Genomic DNA, 12147 nt, shown 5'->3' on the forward strand with positions numbered 1-12147 from the left:
GTCAAAAAAGTTCAGCGATGACGTCCCAAGGATGACAGCAGCAATGACAGTGTTCTTAATATGACAAAGTAAGTGTTTTCATTAAAGCCATTAATGTTTATTTTTATTATCAATGTATAATACTAGTTAACTAAATGAATATAACATGGCAAAGATGAATGCACATTTATATATTGATTTTTGACATTTCTTGGAAAAAATAATCAGTTTTTATAATAAATCTTTGAAAATAAAATTATGGATTTAAATTTTTTATGTTTTTATAAACTAAAGATGCTATGTGAAAGTTTGTAACAGAAATTAGTGTTTTTCATCTTGTCACTTTCTTGGTATAAAAAACATTTTTACCGAAATTTGTCAAAATGGATTTATTGCATTGTGGAACCAAACTCTTCATATATTAATATATAATATTTTTATTACTTCAAAAAATCCCAACATGTAATACTCATTTTAAGCTCTGGAGGCTGCCATTTTTTCGCACGTAGTGCATTCTGGGATGAAGACATGTAATTATTGTTGGAAAATATTACTGCAGTAATTACTCGCATAGGTAATACTTTTTATGTGAGAATGTTTTACTTTGTCTTACCTCTCAGATCATCTTTATTTTGTGTGTTTTTTTGTATTATTCTTCATTTATGTTACTCTCTGGTTGAACAAGGCTGAACAGAAGACAATGTTTTTGCATTTTAAATGGAATGCAGTTGTCAAAAAACAACAACAACACATACCACCACCTACTGTCAGTGTGTTATAACTCACATTTCACATCATTTTACAAGCTACTAATTGAAGACTTGTTTACCATGTTTATCTCGCTGTAGCCTTAAAGGATTAGTCCATTTTCTTAAAAGAAAAATCCAGATAATTTACTCACCACCATGTCATCCAAAATGTTGATGTCTTTCTTTGTTCAGTCGAGAAGAAATTATGTTTTTTGAGGAAAACATTGCAGGATTTTTCTCATTTTGATGGACTTTGATAGAGCCCAACATTTAATACTTAACTCAACACTTGGCAGTTTTTTTTCAACGGAGTTTCAAAGGACTACAAACGATCCCAAACGAGGCACAAGGGTCCCATCTAGCAAAATGATTGTCGTCCCCGACAAGAAAAATAAAAAATATGTACTTTTAAACCACAACTTCTCGTCTAGGTCCGGTCCAGCGCGACCTAACGTAAATGCGTAGTGATGTAGGGAGGTCACGTGTTACATATATAAAACGGACATTTGCGGACCATTTTAAACAATAAAATGACACAAAGACATTAATTAGTATCAGTTGACATACAACAACGTAGGAACGGTCCTCTTTCTCAACACTTGTAAACACTGGGGCGGAGTTTCGCGTTTGTCCTCTGTGACCTCTTGACGTCATGACGTATTGCGTGGGGTCAGCTGGCGCATCACGACCGGATCTACATGACGAGAAATTGTGCTTTAAAAATGTATATTTGTTATTTTTATCGTTTTGCTAGATAAGACCCTTATGCCTCGTTTGGGATTGTTTATAGTCCTTTGAAATTCCGTTGAAAAAACTGTTAAGTGTTGAGTTAAGTATTAAATGTTGGGCTCTATTAAAGTCCATTAAAATGAGAAAAATCCTGCAATGTCCTCCCCAAAAAACACAATCTCCTCCCGACTGAACAAAGAAAGACATCAACATTTTGGATGACATGGTGGTGAGTAAATTATCTGGATTTTTCTTTTAAGAAAATGGACTAATCCTTTAATAGACATAAACAAAATGGTGGCCTCCAACTGCATTTTTTTTTTTAAGTTTATTAAATCTATAACTATGCTTTTTGTCCGTTGTTGAGCCTTACATCTTGTGTTCACTGTATGCTCAATAAATAAATAAATAAACAAACCCATATAATAAATACAAATAAATACCTTCAAAGCTGAAGGAACAGTCCTTACAGAGAGAGAAAAATGTTAGATTGATGTACTCTTGATCACACAATGTGGACTGTTTATAGCCGTGCTTATCAGACCTCAGCCCATAAAGCCACCCAAGGGTTTGGAGGTCATCACCTGTGCTGAACATTGATTTTGGTTGGTTTTTGTCTCATAAAATGCGAATGAGGACAAGCCATATTTTAAGCTCTGCCTGGATGACTCAACCCAGACGTTTACACTAATCCTAAGGAATAGCTGAGGCTATTGACCAAGTCTGTCTTTTCTCGAGGTTTTCCGTGAGCTTTCAATCTAATGGGAATTTAACTGAGCTTCACAAGTCACTTCTCATCGACTGTCTCTCTCTCATTCCAGCAGTGTTTTTTGGACAGATAAGCGTTCAACTCGACTGTTCTCTGAAAGACCGCTTTTGTTAAACGGGCAAATGCCATTAACTTTCATCCACTTAGTACTATTTTTTACACTTTCTTTTCATGTCACAAGTGAAATACGCAGTGATGAGCTTTTTCTCATTCTGGTCTTTGAAGGAATTCATGGGGAAATATTCTGCGGTGCTTGTATCTTACAAAACAGCACTGAACATCCAACGGCTTCAAATGAATAGAAATAAAGTGCCGTCATATTTTGTTTTATCCAATATTTCTCTTTTATAAACCGTAGCACCAGTTGTGCAAGTTCATTGTTACGGTACAGCATGTAAAAATATACAAATCTCAATTTTACAAAGGTAAATACTATTTTTGACACTTGTTTTCCATGGCAACTGTAAATGCTTCTAGGAGAGAACGTGCAGAATAACATTTCTCCAATTTCCTTTAGTAATCACTCATGATTGCTTTTAGTCAGTGCAATTGAAAATGAAGCAAGTAAAAAGTAAAGAAACCAGAATAAGTAAACAAGTTTGTTCTTCCCTTGAGCACACGAGGCTTGTTTGACACGACCAAAGAGATCATTACTTCAGCTTCAACAACAACCATGAATCTCATTTGTATTTCATGTAACAGCACAGATTACTCTGCTTACGTATTCATCAATAACAATTCTTCCAGCCTTTACATTTTTGCAAATACTACATCTGTTTATGATTTTGTAGGAGGAATTGTTAGATGCTAATGTGTAACTTGATGGTAAGACAGTGTGTGTAATAGTGCCATATCTGATGTGAGAGTCTCATGGGTGGGTCATTAAGGGAGCTCACATCTAAATCCTGCTTATCCTTCATAATATGGTAATGACTGCCAAAAATACATTTACATGTACGTGGAACCGATAGCATTTATATGAGCATGTCTTTAGCTCTATTTATATGAAATAAAATGTGTTTTATATTTGATTTGTGTTTTTATTTGTAACACTTCAAATTTAAAGGCATACCGCGGAACTTTTTGGCCACTAGGGGGCGCTAGACATGTATTTTTCACGACTAGCGCCCCTAGAGGCCACAAGCGCCGCAGAACTGTCGCAAAGCAAAAGAACTGGCCAACCTTAAAACTAAACTAAAAACTAAACCTTTAAAACGCTAAAAGATCAACATTTTGAGGCATCAGGGAGAAACGCAGTCATGTTACTTTCTGATGAGGAACTCTTGGCAGAAGCCATTTCTCAATCTGAAGGTTGCAGCCTCCGGATGTCGTATTTCTAAGCTGCATACGTCATCAAGACTGAATATTAACAATTATAAAGTTGACTATTATACTTAGTTAATCGTAAATTGTTGCAGTATGCTTATGACTTGCGAATCTAATGCTCACCTTAATAACCCAGGCTTGATGACGTATGCAGCCTGCATATTTGACCTCCGGAGGCTGCAGCCTTCCAATTGAGAAACGACCAGAAGTATTTCCTTGCCTTTTTCGAAACAAATATTGTTGCATCGTCTCTCTCTCTCCCTCGCCACCAGGATTTTCCACAATAGCGCTCGTTTTTCCTCTCTTTTGTGTGAAAATTGTCGCTCCAAATCCAAGTAAACCGATGTGTTTAGGTCTGCCGCTTTGTAATACGTCACGCGAGTGACAGCGGAACGCAGCAAATGAGGAAGAGAGAAGACAGAAATGCTCGGATCTGATTGGTGAATGAATAGGGTTTGGTTTTACACTGTGTGAGTTTGAGCAAGTTTGACTGCTATAGCATCCTGGGTTGTAATGTAAATACAGACAGTAAAAGAAAGGTAAATACGTGAACACGTGAAGCAGCATCTGAATACAGGGAACTATATGCAAGATAATCACCGTCATTTAAAAAGAAGATCACATTTATGTATGAATCAAGATCGTGAGTTTATATAAAAATTTGCCTTAAAGGGGAATCAAACCCGGGTCGCCCGTGTTATAGGTCCGTGACACCAACATGGTGCCACAGAGTCACATAATAGAAGTTGCTCTCTACACTCCTTAAGTAGCCTCCAGCGAAATTCACGTTAAAAAAATTGTGTGGAGGAAGTGATGTATGCCATAAAGCATTCAAATTTTTTTTTTTGTGCGCTGGTTACTACCCGAAACCCTAAGTTTAAAGTACGAGTAAAAGCGATACAGACCCCGTTAGGCTATAGTAGACATGTCATTCAACCTATTTAAAGTCGATGTACTATCACAAGGGTCTTGAAAATTTATTATGAAGGTTGAAAAATTACATGGTGTCGCTTTAAAGCGAATACATGCTGATACTGGTTAGCACGGCAGTCCTTAAGACTCTTTAAAAGGCACAGATTATGCCCATTTTTACAAGAGATAATATAAGTCTCAAGTGTGCCTAAAATGTGTATGTAAAGCTCAAAATACCCCACAGATCATTTATTATAGCATGTCCAAAATGCCCCTATGTGGGTGGGAGCAAAAAAGTGCTGTTTTCATGTCTGTATCTTTAAAAGCAAATGAGATACAGCTCCTCACTACCTTATCAATAGACAGTGAGTGCTTTTGGTTAAAGAGCACCATTTCATTGCTAAAACAATGTTATTTTGTGTTTATTTGGTGTAATACAATGTGTTTGCCTGGTATATGGTTATATATAAAAAAATACATTATTTGTAGCTCCAGATTTCACTCTTTTCCCGAAACGCACGGATTTGAAAAGCGCCATGTCCCTGATTGGCCAGCTAAGCTGTACGTTGTGATTGGCCTGAATACCTCTGACGTCAGCCGGAAATGTGACGCTCCTTACCATGTTTGAAAGATTCGCTCACAATGCAATGCTAACAGGAGTTAACTTAAAGGCTGTGAGTCCGAAGCGGGAGGAATTATGATACTGTCGGTCTTGTCTACATAACCAATTCCAGGAAGTAAACTGTTGCCTACAATCCGTGTTTGTTGTAGTCCAAGAAAAGAGATTTAAGTTGGAGATGATAGGGTATGTACCTTTTGCATATCGTTAACATATACTAATACACACTTACACACCGAAATTTAAAAACGTGAATTGGACGATAGGTTCTCTTTAAAATAGATCTGATTCCTGTGAATACAGTCTGTGACAATAGCATATTTAGCCGGTTTAGTGCTACAATGGCTAACATACTGTAGAAATTTAGAAAAGCTTTTGGGTAAAATTAACCAGTTAGTCAGTGGCGGTGGGCGGGGCTTTGTTTTTGTGATGTCACATTAACAAGATAATCAAAATAGCATGTCTAATGGGACTGCTTTGGTTTAATGGGGATTCAAAAAGAAGATGATGGATTTTTTTCATTGTAGGGTTGTTGTGTTCACACACGGCCAACACATATTTATGTCCAAACACCTTGTAAAAGTGGATGTTGCATAATATTTGCCCTTTTATATAAAAATAAAACTATTTCAGGCACATCTTGCACAGAAACTGATGGAAATTCATTTATATGTTTTGGAATATAATGGAATATAAAATTTTAGAATATAATTTATTTAAGGTGGTTCCTCTATGCCAGAGGTTCCCAAACTAGGGCCAAATTTGGCCCGCAATGACTTTTAATTTGCCACGTGAGATAAGATTTAAAAAAAATGTGTATGTTACAAAAATGTAAATTGAAATTAAATGCAAGGAATTATAGTGAATAAATTTTTTTTTATGTACATGCATACTTGAATACATCACGAAACTCAACGAACTCGGGTACTTGGCTAATAATGGAGAGGTCGAGTGGCACACAGACAAAAGGAAATTAAAAAATGATTGGCAAAATTATTTATTTTTCACAACAGTTACCTTTGAAAATAAAAATGCATTAGTTAAGCAAAAACAGGGTAAGCTTATTTATTTTTTAAATATTAGAAAATTGTAAATTAGGAGAATCAGGGCAACTTTAATTTTAATTTAACACTGGCCCTTGGTAGGAAAAAGTTTGGGCACCCCCGTTCTATGCCATCGTGGTGAAGTTTCTTTTGTAGCACCTTTAACCTTTAATAAGTAAAATCACGATAAAATCTATTCATACTGTAGTTATCCTTAAGCTGTAAGAGCAGTACAGAGTTGGCACACAGCAAAATCTTGAACCTCAGAATAACTCTATAAGAGTTAATTTCAACACTTTAAAAGTGTCTCATGGGGTCCACTCCCAATAGAGCTATTTTAACACTTTTGAAAGTGTTGGCACATTGACTCTTTTAAAGTGTTAGCAATTGACACTATACAGAGTTAAAAATCTAACTATAAATTTACACCAATCAGTGTTAAATATGTTTTATTTGTTAAAAATTAACTCCCTCTGTGTAATTTGTTAACTCCAATGTAGTGTGTTATTTTTAATACTATGGTGTTAATATGGTAAATGTAAAGACAGAAACATATTACGGTACTTTGGGGACAAAAAACTTTATTTTTTAACAGTTTTTTTATGTAACAATACAGCAGTATAATCTATCATTATCATTATAAAACTGTTACATATTTTTTTAAATGTCATCTGATCAACATTTATTTATGACAGAAAAATTGTTCTCAATGTATCATGCATTTAAGTGTTCATTAAATTAACATATAGTAACATTCGAGACAACTAAAAAGCACATTCCCAATGTATAACAATAGTACAGATATTTATAAATACAGTTTATGGGATGCTTCAGTTCATACAAACAAGTTTGACTTCATTTCAATCCAAAATCCATGTTGGTCTTCACATAATAACAGCAGAATGTGATGAACCAGCTGTAATGAGTTGATATGATCCTCAACGGTCAGACCTTCAGAAAATTAAAAGGGAAAAATTAATTATTAAAAAACAATATTTAAGTATAACACCGCAGAAACTAATATTTACAGAATGCATTACAGAATTTACATAGAGAACACATTACAAAATACTTTGAAAATAGTTATACATTTATGTTTTTCACAAAATACTTACTAAAAATTGCTCTTCGTCTGAAGAAATGTTCTTGTAGGCCTATTTCTGTGCTCCTCCAAAGTCCCCAAAGCGAATCTCCTGCACACATTAATGGATTTAATTTTTTTTTTTTAAACTAAAACAGCATATAAAGCAAAAAACAACAAAAACTCCCCAAAACATTATGAGTATGAATTGCTCCATCTGAGGCTAAGACCTCAACTCAACTGCAGCATTCATATAATGACAATAACACATGACTCTAATGTTAAACTTGATACTAAGAGCAATATAAAACATAACACCTCACAACTCTCAAATATTATTGATCAAAATGTTATTTATTGAACATTTACTTACCATTTACAGTGAAAGAGATGACCTTCTGCTTGAACTGCATCATCCAAAAACACGGTTCATTGTATGCTGTAAAGAGGGGGAGGTCTTCTCTATTTAACACCCTAGGAGTTAACAAACTCCACTAACAAAACACTGTAGGAGTTAATTTAAAAAAAAGTGGTAACACTCTGTTTTGACACCAACTCTTTATTTTTATAGAGTTAAATAAAATAGTTTTAACTCAATCCAGTGTTAAATTAACTCCGAACTCTTTATATTTCCATTAACACCGTAATTTTAACTCTGCTAAATTTGCTGTGCATACTTACAAATGCAGCGCATTTTGCAAACTCAAGTTGCTTATTGATTCTCATGCATTACAAACAAAATAGTGAGACAGTGATTGACAGCATTGAGGTTTAAGGTGACATCTTCACCTCGGTCTCTTAACTCAGCGGTGTGCTTTAACAGATGCATCTCTCTGTCAAAACACATATGTACCCACATCTAAAACAAGCATGAGTTGTATACTTTTCATGTATTTTTAAACTTTTATAAACTTACAATTTGGAAAGTGAGTTTTTTAGCATTCCTTTGGGCGACACACAGTACAGCCAACAAACATTCTGAAGGGTGAGATCAGGTACAAACAACTCCTCAAGGTAAAAACCGCATAGCTTTAGCTTTAAACATTGTATCTGAGTCTGTATCTGCCAAATACAGACACTTAGCAATCATGAAGCTGTTTAGCCCTTATGGCTGCCTCACAAATCTCTTTAAAGGTGTTGAGGGAAGGATTTGAAGTGAATTAGTAACGTCTGTCTCATGTCTGTACTGTAATCCCACGGCACACAGTTAGAACAGACACAGCATCTGTTCCTGATATCCTAAGATCCTCAACACAGCGATCGTCCATGACGCCATTAGCATTAAATGTTTTGCACAACCTATTATGGCTCCTGTGAGAGTTACCTATAATGTGAATGGGACTATATGAGGATTCCTCGTTTCTTTTTTGACAATTAAGTGTGTCGCATACATCTTAGGACATATTACTCACGGTGAGTAGGTGAGATGATGGATGAAGCCATGCATTATTCTTCCTGCACATACAGTTTGTGCATATTTAAGCAACAGGCAATTTAATAAGGGGGACGGAAAAGCAATATGCTTACTTTAATACACCATTCGCTGTGGTTTGGCCAATGCTATCACAATGTTTATGTTGATGGATCTTTAATATAATTCAGTTTGAAAACTAGTTATACGCATAGGATGGATACAGTCCCTTCTTGAATTTTTTATATAGTGTATTTCATGTAATCAGACAACGCTATACAGTGACTGGCACATGCATCATACTGCGTTGCTTTATAAAAACTGCAGAGTACAGTACAGTTAATCAAAAGAGACTGAACCAGCATCCGAAATACACAAACAACACACTCATAGGGAATATTGCACCGGTCCTATCAAATAACAACATTCAGGTGGCTCACGGGGGTGTCAGTCTTCTCGCTGTACACACTTATGAGGCATTACAGTCTGATGACCATCTGGCTTTGTGTTCTAGTAAAGAGAGAAAAAGAGAGACGCTGGGCATAATTTCATTTTTGGTCCACACAGGGCACGGCAGGGATCAAAAGTTTGTGAAGTCTGACTTGTCCATCTGTTTTTGTTTGATTATTTGTGGCAGAGTTAGATGTTGTTGATAAAGCACTAGAAACAGAATGAGCAAACTACAGTTTATCTAATTTTAGAACATTGAGATCTGCACTGAAAAAAATGATTCATTCAATTTACTAAATTTTAAGGTGCAATCAATTTATTTAAGACACATTTAAACAAAGTTTATTTTATTTGATTTTATTTAAAAACATTTTTGTTTAAATGTAGCTTAAATAAATTTAATGCAACTACTCACCTTAAAAAAATTGAGTAAATTGAATGAATCATTTTTTTTTCAATGTGGGAAAGCCAGGGCTGGAAATGAGAGGGGAACGCGGGGGATATAGTCCATGGGAGTGAATTTTGAGGGGTACGTCCCACCCAAACTGGCTAGAATTTTTGAAATGGTGAAATTCAAAAGAAATCATATTTACCATTGCAAATGACTTTCCATTTTGATTTTTTTATTGCAACTAATATTTAATAATGCATCATCAAGCTTGTCACATGACACTTCGCAGTCATGACTGATGCATCGGTTTCATGTCACATTTTTCCTCTTTTTAACTAAATAAACAAATTTTCACGTTCTACAAAACTTTTCTTTAACCCGAGGACAAATTTAATTTTAAATTTTTAAAGGGGGGTTAAAGCTATTTCATGCGTTCTGACTTATTAAAGCAACACTATGTAGTTTTTTGACCTTTAAATAATGTCTCTCAAATTATTTCAGTGATAGAAAAACTCTTAAAGGATTAGTCCATTTTCTTAAAAGAAAAATCCAGATAATTTACTCACCACCATGTCATCCAAGATGTTGATGTCTTTCTTTGTTCAGTCGAAAATAAATTATGTTTTTTGAGGAAAACATTGTAGGATTTTTCTAGTTTTGATGGACTTTGATAGAGCCCAACATTTAATACTTAACTCAACACTTGGCGGTTTTTTTTCAGCGGAGTTTCAAGGGACTGTGGACAGTCCCAGACGGGGCATGGGGGTCTTGTCTGGCGAAACGATTGTCATTTTTGACAGGAAAGATGGGGAATATGCTCTTTTAAACCACAACTTTTCGTCTAGGTCCGGTCCAGCGCGACCTAATGTAAATGCGTAGTGACGTAGGGAGGTCACGTGTTACATATATAGAACGCACATTTGCGGACCATTGTAAACAATAAACTGACACAAAGACATTAATTAGTATCAGTTGACACACAACAACATCGGAACTGTCCTCTTTCTCCACACTTGTAAACACTGGGGCGGAGATTCGCGTTCGTCCACTGTGACCTCTTGACGTCATGACGTATTGCGTGGGGTCACGCTGCCGCATCACGACCGGATCTAGACGACAAGTTGTGGTTTAAAAGTGCATATTTTTTATTTTTCTTGTCAAAAATGACGATCGTTTCGCTAGATAAGACCCTTATGCCTCGTTTGGGATCGTTTATAGTCCTTTGAAACTCCGTTAAAAAAACTGTTAAGTGTTGAGTTAAGTATTAAATGTTGGGCTCTATCAAAGTCCATTAAAATGAGAAAAATCCTCAAAAAACATAATTTCTTCTCGACTGAACAAAGAAATACATCAACACCCTGGATGACATGGTGGTGAGCAAATTATCAGGATTTTTCTTTTAAGAAAATGGAATATTCCTTTAATTGGACGAATTCTACTGCTGCTGCAACCTGAGCAGCCTCCTAGCTAACAAACACACTCTGAAAGTTGCATTGGTGGGCAGAGCAGGCAGCCCCACCCCTCCCCCTGCCTGCAGAAGAGTGTCTGATACCAGGCACGGTTGCGCTTTTCAACCACATGGGGGAGCCATTAGTCAATCTTACATGGAAAATACATAGTGTTGCTTTAACAGTGTTTCAGAGTTGGATTCCTCATGCTAAACATAGACAAAGTGTCAAAAAGCAATTGGACGTAAGATGAAGTATATTTCTGTGCCAAATGCATTTTTAACATGAAAGATTCATACGTAGCAATCTTGCTTTATTTCTTTACAGGCAATTCCAGTGCTGGAAGTACAGTGGAAGTCCTTATATGGGCATTCTAACCGGAATAGCGCATACAAATACCAATCAAGAGCTGATATGAAATCAGCATTACTGAGGAAAGTTAAAACCTGTTTAGCTTCCCAAATAATTCGGCCTTATAAAAAACAAAGGATATAGTTGTTTATGGATATATAATGGATATAGTTTGTTTAGCAGCGGAGTTGTGCGTGTGTGTTTGTCAGTGGCGGCCGGTGACTTCTTTTTTGAGGGTGCACGATTCAAAGCTCGTCAAAACATGTATTTAGCCCGTCATGTTTGTTGCTTATCTGCATACGCTTTAAAGGAATTTATGATAAAAGAGACGCTCGATTTGCCAGATATTCGCTTAATCTAATCAGAGTTTAGTGTTAAGTTTGTCTCTTGCGAGTATTTTCGGAACGTGAGCGTCTCTTTTGTCATAGACCCTTTCGACGCGTGTGCAGCAGGGACGTATTTTGATATTGCGCGTGATGCACATAGGTTCACATGACACACCGAACACATATTTGGATATGACGAGCCACACACGACACTCCGAACATATTGAATTTGCGCACCTCGGAAGAGAAGTCACAGGCCGCCAATGGTGTTTGTTAAACGCTGGATTTTGTTGAAATGGGGCGGTCCCAACCAGGTCATGAGTTGCAGGCGGTAAGTAAAACTGCATCAAATGTCTATGTTTTGTTGCCAATTGGCGCGTAAGTGCAAATAATGTAATCGACACAAACATATATACAAAAAATATTTCTTTGGCCAAAAATAAATATATGATAAATATATTTTTTGTAGAAAGTAAAGTGAAAAATATATTTAGTTTTAACCTTCATATATTAACATACACTCCAAGAAAGGATAATTATTTACACATCTTTTTGTTTTATGC

Source organism: Misgurnus anguillicaudatus, chromosome 21, assembly GCF_027580225.2.
Source record: "Misgurnus anguillicaudatus chromosome 21, ASM2758022v2, whole genome shotgun sequence".
Lineage (NCBI taxonomy): Eukaryota > Metazoa > Chordata > Actinopteri > Cypriniformes > Cobitidae > Misgurnus > Misgurnus anguillicaudatus.